At 39.6% G+C, this 11983-nt stretch overlaps 1 long non-coding RNA gene across 2 annotated transcripts in view; it reads right to left on the bottom strand.

The window, feature by feature from the left end:
* Window positions 1-3582: 3582 nt before the first annotated feature.
* The window catches only part of LOC138066032 (uncharacterized), a 43919-nt gene continuing 35518 nt past the window's right edge, over window positions 3583-11983 (bottom strand). Inside the window, exon 5 of one of the 2 annotated variants that reach the window (XR_011139194.1) lies at window positions 3583-6133. This is a non-coding gene — a long non-coding RNA (uncharacterized lncRNA). The remainder of the gene's footprint in view (window positions 6134-11983) is intronic. The other variant, XR_011139193.1, reaches the window with a different exon arrangement.

Genomic DNA, 11983 nt, shown 5'->3' with positions numbered 1-11983 from the left:
AGTTTACTGGGCTGGGAAAACTGAGCCCACACAGTGGAGGGTCAATGGGTTCCTTGGGTTCATAGCCCTCACTGAGTTCTGCTTGCTTTCAGGAACATTGTCAAAAACAACTTGGTCCTCAAGTGAGTTATAACCTGCCAAGTGGTGCTAATCCATGGTCACTGTGTAAAGCCTTCCTGCACAGATATACATGTAACTGGTTGACCTTTCAGGACTCAGGAACACTGAATTTGAGTGTATACCTCATGCACGATACCTGAAAGGATTTGTCAAAACACTGAGCCATACCTGGCAAATACACTGAAATCTTGAAAAAATATCACTGCCAGCACAGGGTTTGGGCAAATACTTCTTATTCAGAGACCATCTGGTCTTATCACATTCATTATACGTTTCAAAAGGCTACCCTGAGAACTACAGCTCACCATTATAAAATTTTCCAGAAGTTGCCATCAAGTATAAGCCTTATGGCTGGCAAGTAATCAGATCTTTTGACCTAGAAAATCCTGTACAGCAGTACTGTATCTTTTCCTTCATTCTTGCAGACATTAACTGCTCACATTGAAGACCTTCCCTGAAAGTCTTTGGCAGGAACTGACTTATTTTAGCTGAATGGCCAATTCTACCATTAGCGTCTGGCCACTTTTCAAGTTTGGATAGCTCAGAAGACCACAAGAGATCTTTAGTGAACACTTATGAATCACATGAAATCTTTTCAAGCTATGATAATCCATGAGAAATTCATACTGACAACAGGCCACAACTTAACCTTTCAGAGGTTATTCTGATTATATGGTTTGATTTAAGCATGTCTTGTGGCGCTTCTACTACCCATAGATCAATGAGTTCCCCGAAAATGCAGTGAAAGATAAAGAAGACAAGGACTAATGACCTGGCATTGTTGGCAAACTGTGCTACATTGCTTGCAATGGTTTCAACCTACCTGAAATACTGCTGTCTGTGAACAGCTCTAGTAAGTCCATTACAGATTACACTTTTTAATAGCTGCTAAGAAAGGGAAGGAAGCCACAGAGAGCAAAAAAAATACAAGAACTTCCTGAACTCCGAGCCAGTCAGTCTGCCTCACTGACATGTACTCGTGGACTTTGCAAAGAGGTCAGATGATGCTCTCACCTTTGAGACTGTCTTCTGCTGACTTACCATCTTCTCCATAGAAACTGTATGTTACCATGCTTTTCATCAAACAGCTGAGGGAACAATCCAAAATGCTGAGCACAGATCCACAGATCCAGTGATATATTGACACCAGCTCCTTGTCTGAGCTCTGAAGCCTGCTTTTCCTGCAGCACTTCAGTGAAAAATGCTTGTTTATGCTTTTCCTGTTCTAAACTGAACTAAGAGTAATCTGAACTGAACTAAGAGTAATCACTTGGTAAGACCCCTGCAGAGAATGAATCTCAAAGACTATATTTAATTGCGTTCAAGATGTAACTTAGTCTTTGGATAAGCTAAAGAGGAGATATGTTGTAAGGCAGTTTTTGCACGCTGCACCAAACTAGTGTAAACTACTAGTCTGGTGGAAGAAAGAAAAATACCATGAGACCTGTGTAGATGGTTTTTACTTAAAGTAGAATAACTTTCCCCACCTTTCCTGTTTAGGTTATCTCAGCAAAACATAGGGAAAATGTTGTGGGGACCCTTTGTTAGAAAATAAGGAGCTGAAATGCAAGACTAGGATGAACGCTGAAACAAGAAAGCATTTTTGTTGATGGTTATAGGAGACAGTCCTGGAAAGATCACGTGGGCGGAGGTCTCTTGGAATGTCATGTGCTCCAGATCTTGCGAGTCTATCACAGAAAAGATTTAATCCTCTTTCATCTTGAGGAATGATCTTAAAACCACCAATCGTCTGTTTTCTATATTTGGTCCCTTTAGTAAGTAGTGGACTTTTTAATTAGTAAAACTAAAACTGAAGACCTTGTCTATATTTGTCTCACCTTATTGAGGAAGTTAGTTACACAAAGATTCTAATATTGTACAAAGAGATAGCCACTGTGTGCCTGGCAAAACTGAGATGACAGCCTGTCTCACAATTCCTTAAGAACAAGTTCCAAAAAAAAACATTTAGAAGTCTAAAGTACCGTTCAGGCAGAAGGCATGAAGGCCCAAGCCTGTGATTTAAAAAAAAAAAATCTTGACTCCCTGTCTCTTATGCCAGAGAGAATGTCTGTACACCTAAGCCTTATCCAGAAAACTTATCTGGGTACCAAACAGTGTGCTGTCACAAATGGCCAGAGATGGTACTTTCTCTCTTGAACTGAATGTCTGATCTGATTCCATCTTCCACCTAAGATTCCTTGGGATTCATAAAGGAGGCATCCCTCTTAGGACAGCCATCTGTACATCTGATCTATGCATATTGCATACACACGGAATTAAATGAAAAGCACAGTGGCAGCAGTGTGGTGACAGGGATCACTGTTTATACAATAGCTTAGTGATTAGGGTAATTGCCAAGTAAGGAGGAGGCTGAAGACACAGTTGCACATTTTCCACTGCCCAGCATGCTTCTAACCACTTTGCTATTACGGAAGAGAAGGGAGCCAACCTAGTCTGGCTTTTCAAAGGATTGAGCCAGTCCCTATATCTAAAAGGGTCAAACAAGCTCTTAGTCTGTCTTCCAGTCCTGGTGATGCCCATTTCTGGCTAAGGCACGTGTGGTTCAGTGTGTGGCTGCTGTGCTTCTCACTTGGAGGTGCCTCGTGGTGCCAGGACACCCTGGGGCATGTGGGCTCGGCACACATTAGCATGAGCTCTTCCAGGAGCCCACACTGCAGGTGCTGCAGCGACAGATGACGCGGCCTCAGCGCCGGCCTGGTGGCTGCCTCCGGGAGTTCCTCAGCTAGGAACCATTAAATCGCGTCCAGCCAGGCAGTGACTGCAGGATGGCAACCGAGCAGAGGTGCCTCCGAGGCGAACATACCTGGTCCAAACGGTCAAACCACAGCAGGCTTCTGTCCATAATCCCTCTCCCCCCCCCTTTTTTTTTCCTTTTAACACTGTAAAGACTTCTGGTTTCACATCCACTCAGATAAGGTGCACTGAGAAAACTGTAAAATGACCGCGTCCAATTGCTGTGGTACCACAAAACTCCGCAGCAGTGGGAGATATGAAATGAGTGCTAGTGTTTCTTGTGTTAGCTAAACTCTGCTGCCAGAAACAACAGGCCTGTGAAAGCCCTGGTGGAATTAAGGTGTCAGAAGCCATGGCATTTTCAATACTTTGTGATTTAAAAAAATATACTTGGAGGAAACAATACAGAAATTGCCAAATATTTAAGATCGAGTCATGTTTCCATAAAAGTCAGTGGGAGATTTGCCACAGACATTTAAAAGACAGGGATTAGACTCTAAATAGCTCATTTATGAGGAACAAGTGATATTTTAACATACTAGTATTTTTCCAAACTTTTTAAGGAAAATTATTAAGAACTGAAGAAATCTGAAAAAAAAAAACCCTTGAAAAATGCTTAATTACCATAGCAACGCCTGTCTTACACACTGTCGAATATCATTAACTCCAGAGAGACACACAGCTGCCATGACCAGACAGCTTCTTTTAAAATTTCCTGTTTACTAAAAATCAAAGACTTGTACGGTATAATCCTCCTTAAACACAATAACAAAACCAGCTTATTTTCACATCAGTCACAGTTTGCCAAGCAGTCTTCCACACCTTTCCATGAACAAATGGAGATCACCTTTACTTAATGCTTTTAAAGGTCTTTGTTACAAAACTAAATATGGAATTGAGTTAAATAATGAATGATACTGCAGTGTCTGTAGGGGACCTTTCCTTCCATGAATCAATGTCATTCAGGGAGGTGAACAGTCTGACTTGTCTCAGTATTAAAATTCTATACGCATATGTTGCTTGACACTTGCCTTGCTGCATAGTATATAAATATTGGGAACTCTCAAAAAGTATAAGAGGAAATAAGTTTATCATAGCATTATTAACAACACATGAGTCTTGGTTACAGATTCAAAAGTTGATAACCTGCTTCTTAAAACTCAATGTGTCCTTGATTCAGCAAAATACATGGCCATTTTAAGTGTACAAAAATATTACTGGCATGCTAAAAGATTTTGTTCAGCTTTTTGAAGTGAATGGACTACCTGTGACCTCAGCAGGCTGTGGATCTGGTTCTAAAAATGCTGGGCTGGAGGACTGTAAGTGAGCAGAGGCCAGACAGCCAGAAGTACTTAGATTCCTCTGTGAAGGTGTCCTGTTCCCCATGCCCCTACTCCAGCCAGTAACCCCATGGAAAATAGATACGGTAGCAGGTATCTTCATGTTATTGTCACAGTCTATTGTGAATATTCACCCTAACAAATTTAAAAGCCATAATTAAATTAGCAGATATATTACAGAGGACAAGATTCACACCTCTGCAGTCTTAATACTGTTCTCTTACAGTTGCTTATAATTTTTTTAAGTCATCAAGGCCTGAAATTTTGTGTACTCGAAGCAATTTTTACAAGCGTGAATGAAATCTTTCTTTCAGAAGGAAGACCACAAAAAAACCTGACATACCTGTATGTGTTTGCCAATAGTTCTCTGCCAAGGAGCAATTTTGTTCCACTGAAGTTGAGCATGTGTACACTGCAGGTGACAGCAGAGGGTACAGGCTGGCTCAGGGGAAGCAGTTTAGCCTTGACATAACAGGGGCCCATTTGCGCAGCATAATCTTCCAACTCAATTCTTTTTTAGTTATTTTTGACTGCTAAAGAGGAGAGACCCTATTATAACAAAGGATAAGCATGAAGTACCAGAAGAAACAAGAATACTGCTTACTGGAGAAAGCAAACTGTACACTTAGTTTATTTTATTTCTGGCTATTTATAGCTTACTTGAACATTCTGACAATTGCAAATAATGCTATAAATGAGCTATTTAAACCCCCTGCTGAATGTATCCTGACAAGACCTAGAGGGGCTTATTAATTTTCTAGCCTGAGAGAATTAAGCTTGTGATTCACTGCAGAATGTGCCAAAACAAGTCAGCCACGGAATTTTTAAACTTTCACTTTTTTTATGTCTGACTTTTTAATTACAGTGTTACCCCAATTACCCCTCTGCTCTTCACTTGCAATTCAATCATTTTACAGGAAAAAAAAAACTCACTCAGTGTCTCAACATGACTAGGAAATGTATGAATGCAGAGGGGAAAAAGAAAAAAATTACAATGCCTTATATTGCAGCTTTGCCACATTTAAAACCTAAGGGCTCTTGAGCAGTCGGTTAAAAGGAATATATTTTTGAAGGAATGACTCCATAGCACCAACTTCACTATATAACAGGAAAACTTTCATTTTGCCATTATTGTCACCAAGGAAATTCAATTTAATTCTAGCTACCACCTTCTCAGATAGAGAATTCTGGTTCAAAATTTATAGCCTATTTTTGAAATCTCTGTAAATATCTCTAATGACTTCTGCTGATGCTTAGATCAGTTTCCTGACTAGCACACTCGAGATAGCCTAAATTAAAATATGTTTGATAGCATGTGTCATTAGTAAGTGAGCATGCTTACCTTTTTAGATACAAGACATCTTTTCATCGTTTGCATTTGAAAGAGATGAGTAATTTTCAGTTTGAGAGAATTTAACCCACATGATTTCTGCATAATTTTGCATTCTACTTAAAAAAAAAAACCTCTCTTTCCTGCCATACCTTTCATATTCATTTTATGATTAGGTTTCCCAGTATTTCTGCCCTGCCAGTTTGTCCATATCTCTCATGAGTACAGCTTGGAAATTCCCACAAAGGGAGATGAAAGCTCAGACCTGCTCTATTTTTCTTCATATCACTTCAGAAGTGTCTCTTGGGGATTATCCATGGAAAATAACTTAAGAAAAGAATATATTTACTACAGAAGAGGCAAAGCCAAAATACAACTTATCTTCTACTCAATTAATATTTGTGCTAGCTTAGCATTAAATATTTTTGTTTTAATCAAAGACTCATCCCCCATCTTCTGTGGAGCTCCATGCAAGTCTAAGTTTCTACATGGAGCAAAAAAAAAAAAAAAGGGCCCTAGATCTTCTCTTGTTCATTTTAGCTTTTGTAGCAGATTCATTCTCTTCTTCTTCAGCAAATAACAGTCAGCTCTGAAAAAAATAGAAGTCATCAATTCTGTGTGAGTAAATAAAAGCTACCCTTGAAGAAGGATCATAAGTCATCTTATGTACCTTTCACCAGTGTTGTCAGTACTGAATTGTTCTCTATGCTATGTACAGGATCTAAAGGATATATTTTGCTTCTGAAACTGCTGTCCATACTTTTTAGTCTGTATAGAATGTCCTATGGCAAAACCATCAATGACCTGATGGTGAATGCCATATCAATTTTTCATTTTTTACACTCTGCTATCTTTATAAATATTTGTACTAGTAACTTTTACATTGAGTGTTTGCATTAAATATTTGCTTTTTTCCCAAATTTCTCAACTGTAATTTCTGTTTCCTGATTTCACAGGCCTTCATGGTAAGCATTAAAGATCAAAATTTGAGTTGGAAATCTCAGGAAATGTATTGGCTGTAGTATACTGGCTGTGTTTCAGCCAGTCTATAATAACATCAAGTATTGCATGTCTGATTTGTTTTTGTTTTTGTTTTATTATTTCAGGATCAACTACATTTCTTGTTTTATTTGGCTGGTTCAAGTTGAATAGGGTATGAACAATAAACTGATTCTTATAGAGACAGCTGACCCCAGTCTCCTGTTGGGCCTCATTGGTAGTTGATCTTCCTGCAGCCAAAGTTTAGCCTCCCTTCTTTAAAGTCGTGAAAGGTGCCAGCTAGATTGTCCTCAAGTATGAGGTGTCTTATTCATGTATATGCCAAGAGAAGCAGTATAAAATGAGCCATGAATGCTATACAAACACCAACAATGGAAAAATTACTATAGCATTTTTCCGGTCCACAAATTATAAAAAGAAATGCTATTCCTAATCATGTCTGCTAAGCACTTCTTTTCTATAAAAAGACATGGAAGTGGTAAATGAGTTACTGTTTTTATGCATACAGCACTGTATCAATCAGGTCCGAGAATCAGACAATGATTTTTCTCTGCATAATCTAGCATAGTCATCAAAAACACTTTTGGAACATTATCTGTGCATTTTCATTTAGCTGCTGTACCTGTATCAGCAGCAGCATTCATATACTTTACACTATCTCTTAAAAGTCACAAAGGTGAAGAACAATGTAAAATGAAATCAAGTTTGCATACTTCAATTATTTTACATTAATATTGACATACCGATGTGTTTCTCCCCTCCTAGAAGAAGGGAGAAAAAGGAGCATAAATAGAAACAGAAATTAACAGAAACAATCAAAATCACAGAAATAACCGTTTGACTTCGATGCATTCTTAATCTGAAGTGATCTATTCTTCCTCTATCACTTCAATGTGATGTCTTTCCAAGGAGTTATTCTTTACCATAGTGTCCCAGCCCCGAAACATGCTTTAGCATAGCTGCTCCTTTGGGCAGAGTAACTACACAGTTACTCTGAGGGAGTTACTCTGAGGGAGTTACAAATGAGAGAGTTTTCCTGTGCTGACTCTGCCTTCAACTCACATGCACACATATGCACACACAGAGCCTGCAGATCCATGTTCTAACTCCTGGATAAGACACCCTGGTTACCATGAGACCACTACTGCAAGTTGTAACAATCAGTTTTTCCCCTAAATCTAGTGTATTAAAGTATTCACTTGCTCTTTTTCTTGAGCCTGAAGTAAACTTTATAATGAGGCTTGCTGTTGTTTTTGTATTAAAATCTGCTTCAAGTTAACCTATAACACCTCCCCAGTAAAGAAAAAAAGTTCAAACTCATTCATTAAATAAAATGCTTCAGTTTCTAAGCTTTAAGCTACATGAACTAGTCTCAGGTGAGGCTCATCTCTCAGATCCCCTTGATTGCTATTAGACTACAAGTTCAGCTGATAAGCCTACATTTGGTTGCGTGAACACAAGCTCCTTTACCCAGCCTGACTAGAAGTTCCCAGCATCCAGAAGGAACAGCATGGGCTAATCCTGGACTACTGCTACCTTTAAAGAGTATTTTGATTGTATGAGTAGGTGTTACAAAAGAGTATTTCCATAATCAAATACTATTCATTCCACAGGAATTCTGACAAGTTCAGTGCGCAAGGTCAGTGTTGTTCTATGTCAAATGAAGGTTGTGCATTGGAGGAAAACTTTGCCTCCCAGACCTCTGACTCTTTTATTCTAAGCCCTGGCTAGCTGGGATTTTTATCCCTGCCTCTCTCCTAGGGTCCTATATAATGCCAAGAAAGTCACCCAAACCACAGTTTTTAAAAAGTGGCCACAAGCTATGCATTCCTCATTTTCTGGGTATCTAATATGAAACAGCTGGGGAAAGATTTGCAAGCAGAGTGAGTGCTCAGAACTCCAGCTGGAGCTGCTTTCTATCACATAAAATTTTATAAAAAGGTTACGCCCTCTGAAATATTAATTCCAAGCTGGGTATCTAAAAGCAGTGGACATTTCTGACAATGCGATAGTTATACAGACCATTTCTTTGCTGCAGTAAATGCAGCAAAGTTCACTAACATTTGTGAATCCCTCAGAGGAGATCTGCTGAGATTTCGGTAGTGTTAACAGATTGCTCTCAGGTGCTTTATCATGGTATAGGATCTACAACTCTGAACTAGCTGCTGGCCTCACTTTACAAAGACTTCTTATCCTTTCAGCAGAGACTTAGCAGTCTAAGATATCGAAAGCTTCTGCATAAAACCAATGGAAAAACTGAACCCCTTCCTCCACCATATGTACACAGTGTTATACACACAAGCAAACAAACAAGCAGAATTGAGGAAAGTAAAAGGAATAAACAAACGTTCCAGGCTAAACTACACTTAGGTATTTGTAAATGAAGACAATTGTGGCAACACTGCAAGACACACTTTTCTCAAAAAAGTCGAGTGCTTCTGTGGTTAAAAAAGCCTATGAAGCTTTGCCTTCCCCTGAGCATAGGGAAAGGGAGGCATCTCATAGCACTAACCAGCATGGCGTGTTACATGTCACCAGGATCTAGGCTACAGAAGCAGGGAGCACGTTTGAGTTTCTGGGTCTGGGTACATACTCTGGTCATACCGATATCCTCCTAGGGCAAGATCTGAGTCCCAGCTCGGTGCGCCCTGGTTTCCATTGAAACCCAGCTGAGCATCAAGAGGCAATCATTATACGTTTTGATAAATAACCAGTATGAGTAAAGGGAATAGTAGTTATATGTAGACATAAACTAAGTTAGCCCGGAAGATTTGGCAAGGAATAAGCTCACGTCATAAGAGCTGCCTATTTCAGCAAGACTGTGGGAAGCTTGGCTTAAATGCCTGTTGCTGCCTGAGGGAATCTGCCCTGACATCTCCCACCTTCAGGTGAATATTCTCTTCACTAATGGTCAGCTATTTTGAGGCACAAAGGTGTGAGGTTTCCCATTACTTCTGTTCAAACTGCTCCACTTTGCATGGAATGAATATTCATTGGGCTCATGAGAGAATGAAAGTGTAAAAATATGCCTCTAAGTGGGTTGTTAGGCTGCTCAGCAGGGAAACTAGGTGAGAGGAAAAAAGGCATAGATAGGCATAGTCTTTGCTTCAGTGAATTCTTACAACGAAGCAAGGAAGCATTCCTTAGACCAGGAACACTCCCCCAGGGGAGAGCAGAAACCGCTCGTTTTCACCTGCTTTTTGACACGATCACTTCCTATGTTACCAGAAGAACAACTTCAGTGGGAGAGCTTGAGCAGTGGATGGCTTCACAGCTCCTCAGGCAGAGGGAGGGAGGATTGGGGGCCTCCGCTTCCTAAATCAGTCCTTTCCCCACTGGACTGTTAGGTAGTGAATGTGCATAGGAAGAAAGGCTCTTTCCTCCCACTGTGCAGGTTAAGGAAGTGATAAGGTTTATGTGTGTCCAGAATTTCCCAGCTAAGCCATAGCAGAGCAGAAGTTTTGCTGATCTGTGTTTTGGACTGAGTTTTGCATGCTGGCACTGGCAATAAGACAGAAGTTAAATGCTTGAGTCTGTTTGTGGCAGTAGCCCTCAGACACAGCACTGAAAGGGCTACATGGAAATTAATAGTTGACTGTTTGATGCTGGACAATGTGAGGTAAATGTGGTCTGAAGCCGCTCACAGAATGATGAGAACAACTCTCCTATAGCTGTGATGGTCAAATTTCTCTTTCTGAACTATTCTTATATATAGAGCTAGCAGTAAAAATGATCCTGGCAGAAAAGTAATTCAATAGAATGACTGCAAAGTTCTGATAATAGTTTGTCCTAAATTCAGCAAAAAGTCCTTCATCTAGATGCACTAAAAATTAGATTAAATAACTGTTCACAGGAACTCTTCCATTAAAGTGTTTTTCCCTTTAGACTCTTGCTTTAATGACTGTGTAATTACTGGAATGAACGGAGCTTGATGGAATACTAGGGTTTTTAACACAGATTTTATCAGGAAGTTACAGTGTCTTTTGTCTTATCATAACTTTTTATTTTGACCCTCTGATGCCTGACTATTGGATTAAACTTTCCATTTGTGGACTGAGTGATAAATTCATTGCTGGTGAAAATGTATTGATTTAAGTCTGGTTATAGTGACTTCTGCTTGCTTTCCTCAGGAACGCATTTGTCCCCCAAAGCCTATCACAAAATTATTCAGAGAGAGGTGGACAGAGTTTGACTGTACAGGTAAATAAATAAATTTCTATATACTGCCCTGAAATGAACCTGCTATGAGGAAGGGCATTTGGACATGACTTCTCTTACGGAAAAATTCTATAGAATTTAACAAGAGGGAAGAACGTTGTCTTAATACTTAGCAACAAAAATATTTTATGGAATCTATATGCATTATCTATTACATCTTCTGGAATGACTTAAAAATAATAAAAAAAAATTATATTCCTAGATGATTTCAGTTCTACTTGGGAACCACATAGTATCCACAAAAATGACTGGCCAATTCATACTCACTGAAAGCAGTGACAGCCTCGCTAAAGAGAAGGATCTGCCTCCTCTGAATCTGGTCCATTAGATTTGGAAACAGAGCAAGGTTTCAACTAAGGAACATCAGGGGTGTATGTGCCATTTCAGTTCAGTAAAAGTTCATTTCAGATCTTCTGGCTGCCACAAAACAGGAGGTCTCATTATGTTTGTAGCTGGTTGTATTATATGTAGCTGGTTTTGGACCACAGCTTCATTTGCAAGCATTTTATATGTATTTTTTAAAGAATGCCCAGATTTCCAAGGAACAGAATGCAACCAGCAAGCAGAGGAAGAGCAGCAGCAGTCACCGACTTTATCATAATGAGTTTTGATGTCTGATTAAGCTTTATTAATACAGATTGGATGTGCCAGCTTAATAACCTCTTCTTTATGTTGCAGATTGATAAATCAGAGGCAGCCTGGCTCTTTAAGAACTGTTGCTAGATTCAGACCATTATTCAGATACTTTTAATTTATCTACAGAACTTTTATGCCATTTGCCTTCCACGAAATGCACCTTGTAGTCAACGGTGACATGCTCATTTATCCTAGCTGTGGATCTAGGGCTGTGCAGGAAGAATTTAAGGTTATATTTTCCAAGGCACTTAAGAAAAATATCTGGTGCTTGCTATGCTCTCATATTCCAAGGGAAATATTTTTGAGTGCCCATGGAGAAAACATCTCTAGCAAGAATTATTTAAGAACAGCCAGGGATAGGGGTTTCCATCAGGAGAGGAACAGCATCCCAACCTTCCAGTTTGCTGGCAAATCACGAGTAAACCTTGGGAGCCCTCTAGGATTGCCTCCAGCACAGCATTAGTAGATTCTGTAAACTGCAACTGCAATATCAAGAAATATTTCTTCTGTTCCTGCTTACAGAACCTGATCCCCTCTAGCGATCCTCTTCAAGGATGCCCATGTGTTCCAGATAGGAACCAGAATT

The sequence above is a fragment of the Struthio camelus genome, chromosome 1 (assembly GCF_040807025.1).
Source record: "Struthio camelus isolate bStrCam1 chromosome 1, bStrCam1.hap1, whole genome shotgun sequence".
NCBI lineage: Eukaryota > Metazoa > Chordata > Aves > Struthioniformes > Struthionidae > Struthio > Struthio camelus.
This window is presented reverse-complemented; position numbering and strand designations above follow the sequence as displayed.